The following is a 10,540-nucleotide window of genomic DNA, read 5'->3' on the forward strand; positions in this document are numbered from 1 at the left end:
GAGGTGGGAAGTGAGGTGAACTGTCCTCCTTTCCCAGCATTACCATCCAAATACACATGACAGGATAAAGACCATGGTTTTAGTTCTGTTAGCAGAAATGACCATACAGATCATCCCTGCACATGAAAGGGAGTTGCACAGCTCTTAAGCATGTGGAATATTTGGACACTTTTTTCCTTCTAAAGGTACATTGGGAAGATGCCTTTCTGCATCCAGAACCTTGACTTGATGTGTTTTGAGTAGCAAGGTGAGGGAAGAGCTGGAGGATGAGACAGGTTATTCTCAGTTCAGGTTTTGCTGAGGACTGCTTATTGTAAAAACCTCTGTGAAACTGTGAACTTCATAACCTGGTAGAATTCTTGCAAGACTTAAAAACTTTGGGCTTATCTAATAATCTAGAGGGGATATTTTTCTGTCACATACTCATTGCATCCTTTTTAGGGGCAAGGATCTGCTTGAGAATCTCTTCATACTTGACAAACTCCAAGGGTCTAAGCAATCATTTCCACCTAGGAATGGAAGGGCTCTCATGCCAGCACCCAGCTGCAGCTAGTAATAGTTTTTATAATGTGCCTCATAAAATGTAGAGACACCAGCTTCAAACTGTAAAGGCTTTTGCCCCTGCTGTTCCCACTAGGATGCTGTTCAAACCCCCACAGTCTCTGAAGGTTGGAAACATCCTAATTTCCAGCCTACACATATTCATGGCTCATCTACACAGACTTACTCTTAACATCATGTTTTAGCATAAATAGATTTTCCCTTTTGTTGGTGTTTTCCCTGAGGTCTTTATGTAGAATAATCAAATTCTCCTTTTGGCTTTCTTTTTGCCAGGCTGAGCAAGCACAAGATATTTAGTTTCCTCTTACAAAAATGCTTCTCCTGGCCTAACCTACCCATCAGTATATCTTACTTGAGCTTCAATTATCCATAAATTACAAATAGTTCAGATGAGATCTTGCTAGACTCAATATAAGAGCAATAGCTCACCTCTGCTAGAATTACCTTTCCTTATTTTCTGGTGTTGCATTTAGGTTTTTCATGACCATGTCACATTTGTGCCTCTCAGTTCTCACAGGATGGACTAATAAACCTGGACCCTTCACCTCTGTCATTTCCAGCAGCTGCCAGCTCATAGCAGAAATTCTTGATTTTATCCCAATCCCTGGCCTTGCCTTTCATGCTACTGGATTCCATCTTGTTTTTCTCACTTTTCTCCTTGAGGTCATCTAGTTCTTCCTATGTGAGAGCCTCATCTTTCTATTAAGGGTGCCTCTACAAACTTCAGTGGGGCCTCTGAACACTCTCTTCATCCTGTACTGAGGTGATTAATAAAAATTGGATGGGAGCGGGCTCAACACTGATCCTTCAGGAATTGCAGCAACAGGCCAGTAGTTGTCTGAGAATAACTTTGCTTTAACCAGCACTTTCCCCACCTCAGGACTGCTGCAGAAATCCACAGTTTAATTTCCCATGTGGGGCTTCATGAAGCACAGGCTGTGGCTGTCCCAGTTCCTTCAGCATTGGTGTAAGCTGCATGTGATCCAGTTTTGATGATTTTTTTAAATTTTCCTTCTCTTTACTCCATGACTGCAGCATAGTGACAAGAGTAATGGACCCCTTAGTAGGGTTTCTGAGTGCTGGGTATTGCACTAGCACTAAACAAAAGTGATCCCTGCCCCAGGGAGCATATTAGAGCTTTATTCTTACTTTATTTTTATGGAGTGCTTGCAATGTGTTGAGTACATAATAGGTCTGTCCTGCCTGGTGATGTCAGAGCTCTGGTTTATGTCTTTGATTTCTCTGGTTTGATGCAGTTGCAACTCTGCCTCTTACCTCTAATTCAGAGATCATACAGTTATGCACAGCTTGCAAATCTGGAAAATACACACTTACTATTGATGTAAAAACTCATCTGCATCCCTTTTTAAAGAGACATCTGGAGTGCACAACAGGGAATTTCAGATCTTAAAATGTGGAAGTATTTTCATTACAGATAACCTTTGCTCTGCTCCTGCTTGTGCCCCTTCACTCCATGTCTGGAGAGTAAAGTTCCAGCTCACCCCACTTGACTCAAACTTCACCTCTCCCTGCTGGGTCAGGTCCAGCACCACCTCCAATGTAAGTCAGGAACTCTTACACTCAACAAAACTTGGAGGGGAGAAGGAAAAAAGGAGAAGTTTGGTGAGGTGTCCCAAAAATCCAGAAAGAAATCACTGGTATTGACCAGTGCCAGTAGAGCTGCAACTTGGATGTTAGAACACTGCCAAGGGTGTGTCTGCCAACATCTGCCCCTGGGAAAAGCCTCCATGAGACCAAGACCATGTGTGCTAAAATCCTGGTCCTTTCCTTATTTTTTTCAGTGATTATTCAGCCTCAGTTTTGGGGTTTTTTTAAATTTATTTTGGTTTTTGTTGTTTTTTGTTTGGTTGGTTTTGGGGTTTTTTTTGTTTGTTTTATGGTTCCATCCTCAGTTCTCCTCCTCGTTGCCCTCAAGAGGACTTTTGGTTGGTGACTGAAGACCTTTAGAGTAGGGAGAGTCCCCTGTGAAGACCTTAGGAGACACTTCAGAGTAACCCACCCAATATGCATTTTTCTTTCTAAACTTTAGATTTCTTTCTAACTATAGATTGGCCAACAGTGGTGTTTGGGCACACAAAGAATCACTAAAAATCATAAGTTAAGGTTGGAAAAGACTTCTAAGATCAAGTCCAATTGGCAGCCCAGCACCCCAATGCCCACTAAACCATGTCCTGAATCATGGAATGGTTTGAGTTGGAAGGGACCTTAAAGCTCATCCAGTTCCAACCCCCTGCCATGGTCAGGGACACCTCCCCCAGCCCAGGGTGCTCCAAGCCCCATCCAACCTGGGCTGAGACACTGCCAGGGATGGGACAGCCACAGCTTCCCTGGATAATCTGTTCCAGTGTCTCACCACCCTCACACCAAAGAATTTGTTCCTTGTGTCCAACCTCAATCTCCCCTCTTCCAGTTTTAAACCATTGCCCCTTCACCTCTCACTACAAAGCCCTTGTTAAAAATCCCTCCCAGCTTTCCTGGAGACCCCCCCAGCTTTTGGAATGTTGCCGTTAGGGAACAACCCCAGTCCCTCAGCTCTCTTCATACCAGAGCTGCTTCAGCCCTCTCATCATTTCCATGGCCTCCTCTGGATACACTCCAAGAGATCCACATCCATCCTGTGTTGGGAGCTCCAGAACTGGACACACAACTCCAGGTGAGGTCTCAGCAGGGCAGAGCAGAGGGGCAGAATCCCCTCTCAATCTGCTGGCCACACTTCTTTTGATGCAGCCCCAGGATGCAGTTGCTTTCTGGGCTGGAATTCCACATGGATGTCTGATATCCACCTTCTGACCCACAAGTACTCCCAGGATTTTTCCCACATTGGAGCTCTCCAGAGTGTATATTCATGTCTGGGGTTGCCTTGGCTCAGGTGCAGGGCCACCTAGAATGTCTCAGTTCTCATTTTATTGTGGAAAATGCAATCCTTCATGAGAGATTGACCTGCAGTTTCTGGTCCAAATGTCCTTACTCTTGAGAGCACAGCCCTGAGCATGGGAGCAGAACTCTCCATTTACACCCTTCACATCAACACTTGGCAGTATTGCACTACAGAGAACCAACCACTTCTGGGGGGTTTTTGGGTTGGTTTCTCTTTTGAATTTTCCTTAGCAGGAGGGATTTAATGGAATGAATCTCCCAGTGGACACAGACACACCAAGTTTTGTCTGAAGGAGCCCAAGTGCTCACCCCTAGCCAGGGGACCGATTACTGCAATTGCAGTTCCCAGCACTTCTCATCTCTGTTTTCCTGCCTCTCCTGATGCCAGCATGGGGCATCAGGTTTGTGATAAGGACTGGAAGGAAGGCACATTTATTCTAGCCTAGTGGGGGGCTTTTCAATCTTGCAGACAAAGGCATAACAAGCTCCAGCAATGATAAGTTAGAGAAATTCAACCTTGAAATAAGATACGGTTTCCCAGCTGCAAGTGAAATGAAAAGTTGGGAAGAGCTTTTGAGAGGAAATGGTGGAGTTGCCATGGCTTGGAGTAAAGATAAGATTTGCTGTCTCTCTGAAAAGGGCTTCTTTAATCCAGCATTTTGGAAGAGTTCTGTGATTTGTGTGTGCAGGAGGTCAGTAGAAAGGAGGAATAGCAGTGCTGTCTGGTCTTGGTGGGTGAATTACTGGATGTGATTAAATGACCTTTTTGGTTTGGGTCAGTGAACTTCTGTAATAGAAGGGTTGGCTGCAACATGGAGAGGGCTGTGAGATGATGCAATATCTTAGAGAAAATAAAAACTAATGTCTGTCTTCTTTTTGGCTGGTAATAATTCAAGTGTTGCTGTTAAAACCAGCATAAATGTTAACATCAAATCTTTCAGAGGCAGGAGAGGACTTGTGATTGTAAGTGGCTCTCTTTCTTTAAGGATCTCTCTGTGTACAGTGTCTGTCATTTTGCCACATATTCTTTATTTCAGCCCATTTTGTATCGATTGTCCTCTGGAAGGTGGTAGAAATCAAAAGTGCCTTTGACCACTGGAAAGTGCAGCACAGCACACTGCAAGTCTTGCTATTTTTAGGTCCAGGGAAAAATCTGAAGTGATAATTGTAATTATATTTTCATTCTCACAGCCTTCAACAACAAACTATAAAGGCTGTAGTCAAACTGGCTGCTTTAGAAATCTTCAGCAGGGTCCCAGAGAAAGAAAAATCTCAACTGCTCCATGAAATTTGGATTTCTAAGGTTCACCAAGTCTCAATATTTGCAAAATCCAGGGGATTTAAATGCAGCCTTGCAATGCCTGTGTTTTTTTGACACAGACATCTATCCAAATGTTTTATTTTCAAAATCTTCCTGCAACTTTTGTATTGGTAGGTAAGATTTTCAGAAGCTGTTGGAAGCAGCTGAACTGTGCTGCCGTGGAAGCCAATGGAAAAGCCTTCTCAGTGCTTGGATGGGGAAAGGATCAGGGCAGACGTGGTTGTTCTGATTGTTCCTCTGTGCTGGGCACTGCTGAGGCTGCACCTCCAATCCTGGGATCAGTTTTGGGAAGGGTCTGGAGCACAAATATGCCCAGGAGCATCCAAGGGAGCTGTGGGTGCTGATCCTGGAGCAGAGGAGGCTGAGGGGAGACCTTGTGGCTCTCTGCAACCCCCTGAGAGGAGGTTGGAGCCAGGGGGGGTCGGGCTCTGCTCCCAAGGAACAAGGAATGGGACAAGAGGAACTTTTGGCACAACTCAAGTTGTGCCAGGGGAGGTTTAGGTTGGATATTGAAAGAAACTTCACTGAAATTGTAAATAAACACTGGAACAGGCTGCTGAGGGAAGATGTGGCTGCCTCATCCCTGGCAGTGTCCCAGGTTAGATGGGGCTTGGAAGCAACCTGGTCTAGTGGTAGGTGTCCCTTCCAACCCTTGCCATTCCATGATTCTGTGATGATGATATGAATCTACCTGAGTGTTTTTTCCAGCACACAGCACACTTCATGCATCCTTGCCTTCAGGTCCACAGTGAATATCAGGAGTGTGCTTGGCAGGGAATGATCTTGGGAAGTGCTTGGACTGCTGGCCCATGTGATATGGAGGTACCTGTTTATCTAGGACTAAATCCTGGCCAAAGTCCTGGACAAGACTCCAGGTCACCCCGTGTATTGTCATCTGGAACTCCCTTGGAATAAAAAAAGGGAATAATTTTCTGTCTTCCTGAGCAATTTTTGCTGCACTTTTCCTTTGGAAACACAGCTGGAAGAGCTGCTTCCCATCTGGCCAACTTCTGGAAGCCTCAGCAGGTGCAGAACTGCCCACTCCATGTTCACCACCAACACCCTCAGTGCTGAGGATCTTGCCATTGAATTCAGAGTTGGAGGCAAGACTGTGTTTTACTGCTTTCAGGAAAGAATTCAGTGAAAGGCAGTGGAAGGGTTTCTCTGCAGTGCTGTAAGGAAAAATTTCAAAAGAGTCAACAGAGCCATTGGGTTTTCAAGGACAATCCCAGGCACTCTTCAGCCTGAATGCCCCACCACTAAGGAACTGAAGGGAAACTGGCTTTGATTTTTCATCATCCATTGCCATAACAAGCATTATAAATAATAATTAGAGTAGGATTTGTAGTAATAAAAATGATTAATAGATAGTTGGTGTCTTCGTAAGCAAAGTTGCTCTATTTTGTGAGGTTTGCCTTGGTTACTGAAAACCTTTCCTTGCTGTCAGTCAAAGTCAGAAGCTTTCAGAGCTGGAGGGCTGAGCAGGTAAGAGGAGGTCTCTGGCATTGTATCAGTTGGGTTGTGTTTACAGTTCATTAGTCCATGTTTAAAAATACCATGCTGCCAATTTAAATCACAGCTGGAATCATATAAATTGTGAGATTATCACTTGCTGAACAAAATCCTTCTTTTGCTTTAGCTTGCAGATTCTCTCGTGCCCTTGGAGATTAAGCCTGGTATTTCCTTAGCAACAGTTTCTGCTGTGCTGCATACTAAAGACAACAAGCATGTGCTGCAGGTACAGTATAAGGGAAAGGGAGGAAAATGTCCTTACACCAGGTTTCTTGCCATCTGGGACCTCAGCTGTTCTCATGAGGCAACCCCTCCAACAGCCCCGTCCCCACCAGAGCAGAGTCCTTGTCAGGTGCTTTGTCCTGGCATGAGGAATTGCACTTAGAGCAGAGAGTGGGATGCAAATAAATCCTTCTTTTCTCTTTGTTGGCCATGTGCCTGGCTAAGATAAAAGGAGAGGTGAGATTATTTCTGAAGAGAGGCTACAAATCATACTGGTATCTTCCACAAGCCATACACCAGGATCAACATCAGTCAGCATCTCGTGGGCTTAAAAGTGAGGATCAGAGGGGAGAGATGACCTGAAACATGAAATGTGTGAGGGCACTGTCTTCTTTAAGTTGCCCCCTGTTCCCTAAAGAATCAGGTTGTGCATTCTTATCTGAAGTAGGAGTGTGCACTCTTTTCCTACCCCCTCTTTCACACTGGCACTGCAATTAGTGCTCTGCAGAAGGGGATGATGTCTGGGGGACCCACTCAGCAGTGGGTGCTCCTCTCATCTGACTTTTTCCAATTCAGTTCCCTAGAAACACAAGGCAACACTGAGCAAAATGAAACATTTAAATATTTAAATTGGTCTGAGGCTGCTTCCTCCTCTGGGTTGTTCACATCCTCCCTTCTCTACTCTGATTTCCTGATGCCAAATAAACTTAGACCCAGGCTTAAAGTGTCAGAACCCTCACTTCTGGATGGAGTGGGATCCAGTGGGATCTGTCAGTAGTGGCTGAGCCTGGGACTCACCATGTCAGTGATTCCCCCACAAATACCAAGATCCATGCACACAGCCCCACCAGCTTCAGGGAAAATGATGGAGTTTGTGCAGTGCCTCACCTCCCTCCCTGCCTGTGGAAATGAAGCCTGAGCAGGCAACATTTCCCTCCCAAAGATGAAAACCCCCCTTTTGCCAGGCTGTTGAAAGAAACACAGGGCATCACAGCAGCAAGTTCCAAGATGATGATACCTGATAGGAGACACAGAGCTGGGAGGAGCCCAGTCTGTCACTGGAGTGTACAGGGTGCTCCAAGGCACTGGATTCGCTTCAGGCAGATTCCCTGCCTGTGGTGCAGATCCATCCCTCCCAAACAGTCTTATCAAAATTTTGGAGAAATTTTCCCCAGTGCCTTTTTTCCCAGGGACTGAGTTGCTGGTTCACTGGGTGCTGACACTTCCCTGACCTACCTAACGTGGCACAGGACACAGGGACTTATTTTACACAAGAATTTCCTTGCTGCTCTTTGTTTAGGGATGGGATTTTCACCTCCATGAGATATAAAATGAGCTTTTGGAAGCAGCACTCAGTTAAGCCCAGTTAACCACAGTCAGCACTGGGCTGGCTACCCCTGCATGTGCCAACCCTGCCTCCTCCTCCCTGCTAACAGAGAAGATTCTTGGGGATGAGTTAGGGCAGAGACTTTCTGAAGCAGAATTACACCCAACTCACACTCCAGGGTTTTTTCTCAGGCACTGCAGCATCTCTCATGCCTCCCTTCTTCTAGCCAAGTTCTTCCTAAAGACTTGTTTTTCTGAGGCCAGTGAGAAGTAAATTACCCAGTTTTTCTCATTGCCTGGGGAGCTGCCTGCTCTGCATTTCTGCATTTCTCAACCTGTTGCATCTTTTGGAGTGTGGTTTGCAAAGCTGTGACTTCTTAAAGAGGCGATTTCAAGAAAACATCACAGAGTACTTGAATGCTGAGAGAGGGCTTCAGTCTTGAACTGAGCCTGGCAGGCCTTTTAAGATGACAGAAATTGAAACAGAACTGAATTTGGCAGAAATTTTAAGATGGAGGAGATCTGAACTGAAAGCACTGATTTATTTCTATAAATGGTGACTCGTGTGTGCAGCAGAGCCCAAGGCTGGGTTTCTGCCTTCCCCTGCAGCCCTGTGATGCTCCCCTTTAGTCACAGAAAATAAAAACAATGCTCATTCCTTTCCTGTCTCATGTGCTCGTTACAACTAAATTCCAATAAGGTGATGGGGTTCCCTGCATTGCTCTGCACCTTCTCACCCATTAGCTCCCCCCAAAACCTCCACAACCTCCTGCCAGCAAGAAGAGGAAAGCGACGTGAGCGATGATGTGCCGAGTGCAAACCTCTGAAGTCCTTGCTGAGTGCTCCATTCCTGTGGATCAGTTTGTGCAGACACTAGAAAGGTAAGAAGGCTTTTAGTGGGAAGTGAGAAGCAAGCAGGTTTCTTCCAATCTTAGAATGTGGCTGCTTTGCAATGAGAGAGAGGGGAAATAATTGTAGTGTGGATTGAAATGGAGAGGGGCTGATGAGCTCCCAAAATACTTCAGGGAGTCTGTGCCCCCCCCAGTGAGTATGGAGGGAATAGTTCCCTGTGGAGTCATGTTCTGATGCAGGGACTTTATATCAGTTGTTTCCTCCTGGTTTTCCGTGGAAACAGAGCTTTTGGGTTCACCCCAGGTGGGTGAGTTTCCCTCCTGTATCTTGTGGGCTCATTAGCTGTTTCCCAAGAAACTTGAGAAGTGGGGTGGAGGTTCAGAAGTATTTCAGTTCCCAAAAGCTTTGTGCACACGGGGGGACTGAGTGCAGTAGACATCCTGGAAATGTCTCCACTGAGAAAGCAGCTTTCTGGGGGAGCTTTGTGGATGAATATACAGACAGTTGGTTGCTGCTCTGTGCAGCCCTGTTTCTTTCCTGCATGCTTCCCTGGAGAAAAAGGGCAGGGCTGGCTGTGAGGAAGCTTGCCCAGGGGGTTGGTGTCCCTTTGAGGCAGTAATGTCAGCAGAATGGACACTTCTGTCATTAAAGGAACCATTTGTCCTCTTTGTCCTAAAATTTTGCAACTGCAGTGACCTGGAGTAGTGGAAGATGGGAAACATTGGCTTTAGCCTCTCTGTTCTACCTCCAGCTGTATGATGAGGGTCATATTTCACCTACACTATTTGTTTTTAATCTCCACACCCCAGAGATCCAGGGCTTCTCTCTCTTTTGTACCCATTTTCCCATTTCCTCCCCCCTCACTCATCTCTCCCTGGTTGCCCAAGCTGCAGCAGTATCTCTCTCTTTTCCTCCCTCCCCATCCAGCATGGTTTCAGTGATGTGAAGGTGGAGGACACAGCCAAAGGTCACATTGTCCTCCTCCAGGAGGCAGAAACCCTGATTCAGATTGAGGAGGACTCCACACACATCATCTGTGACAACGATGAACCTCTGAGGGTGAAGCTCCGTGACCTGGTTCTCAAATTCCTGCAGAAATTTTAGCTCACAGACCCTCCATAGCACCAGAGCTAAGAGCTTTCCAAAGGAGGAACCCATGGAGAGACAGAATTTCCAGATTCAGAGACCAGAAACCACCTTTCCCTTCATGGAGAAGCAAGGAAGTATTTTTTAATATCTATCTATTTTTAAAATTTTTTTTTTTACCAAGTTTTGAATACTTTGAAGGGGATTCCTGTACTGTAAAATTGGGAGTGGGAGTCTTGGAGGAAGTCCAAACTTCAGAGTAAATAAATAGAGTGAATATTTACCAGGTCAGGGTGAAACTGTGTGCAGACACAGACATTTCTTTGTGTGAGCCTTGCAGCAATGAATACCCCAGTCCTTTACCTGAGAAAGCTCTATAAAAATATTTGAAACAATAGCCTAGATATTAAGAGATTTGTTTTTCTCCCCACTGCTCCTTCCCTGTCACCAGATCCAATTTTCTGTCTGTCCTCCATGTACACTGTGTGGTTGTGTTTCACTGGCATGAAGAGGAACAAGAAAGCTGGTAAGGCAAAGATTAGAAAAATAAAAATAGACAAAGGGGACATGTAGGATAGCTGTGAAGGGGCAGGAGCCTGTCCATGCCCTGCAAAAGCAGAGGGATTTGGGAAAAGTTGTGTCTTTTGGCAGTGCAAGGTGATTCTTGCTGCTGCAGCCTCCCCTCTTCTGAGCAGGTTCATTCCACCCAGCAATTGCAAAATATTTTTTTCCTGGCTCCCTCCATCCTCAGTGGAGGAGCTG

The 10,540-nt window shown here is 45.5% G+C and overlaps 1 protein-coding gene across 1 annotated transcript in view; it reads left to right on the forward strand.

Moving 5' to 3' along the window:
• INTS9 (integrator complex subunit 9) overlaps nt 1–8,651 on the forward strand; it is an 82,251-nt gene extending 73,600 nt beyond the window's left edge. Inside the window, exon 15 of the mRNA XM_030448236.1 lies at nt 8,585–8,651. The gene's annotated coding sequence lies outside the window, so the exon portion shown is untranslated. The remainder of the gene's footprint in view (nt 1–8,584) is intronic.
• Nucleotides 8,652–10,540: the final 1,889 nt, after the last annotated feature.

This window comes from Calypte anna, chromosome 3 (genome assembly GCF_003957555.1).
Source record: "Calypte anna isolate BGI_N300 chromosome 3, bCalAnn1_v1.p, whole genome shotgun sequence".
Classification (NCBI taxonomy): Eukaryota; Metazoa; Chordata; class Aves; order Apodiformes; family Trochilidae; genus Calypte; species Calypte anna.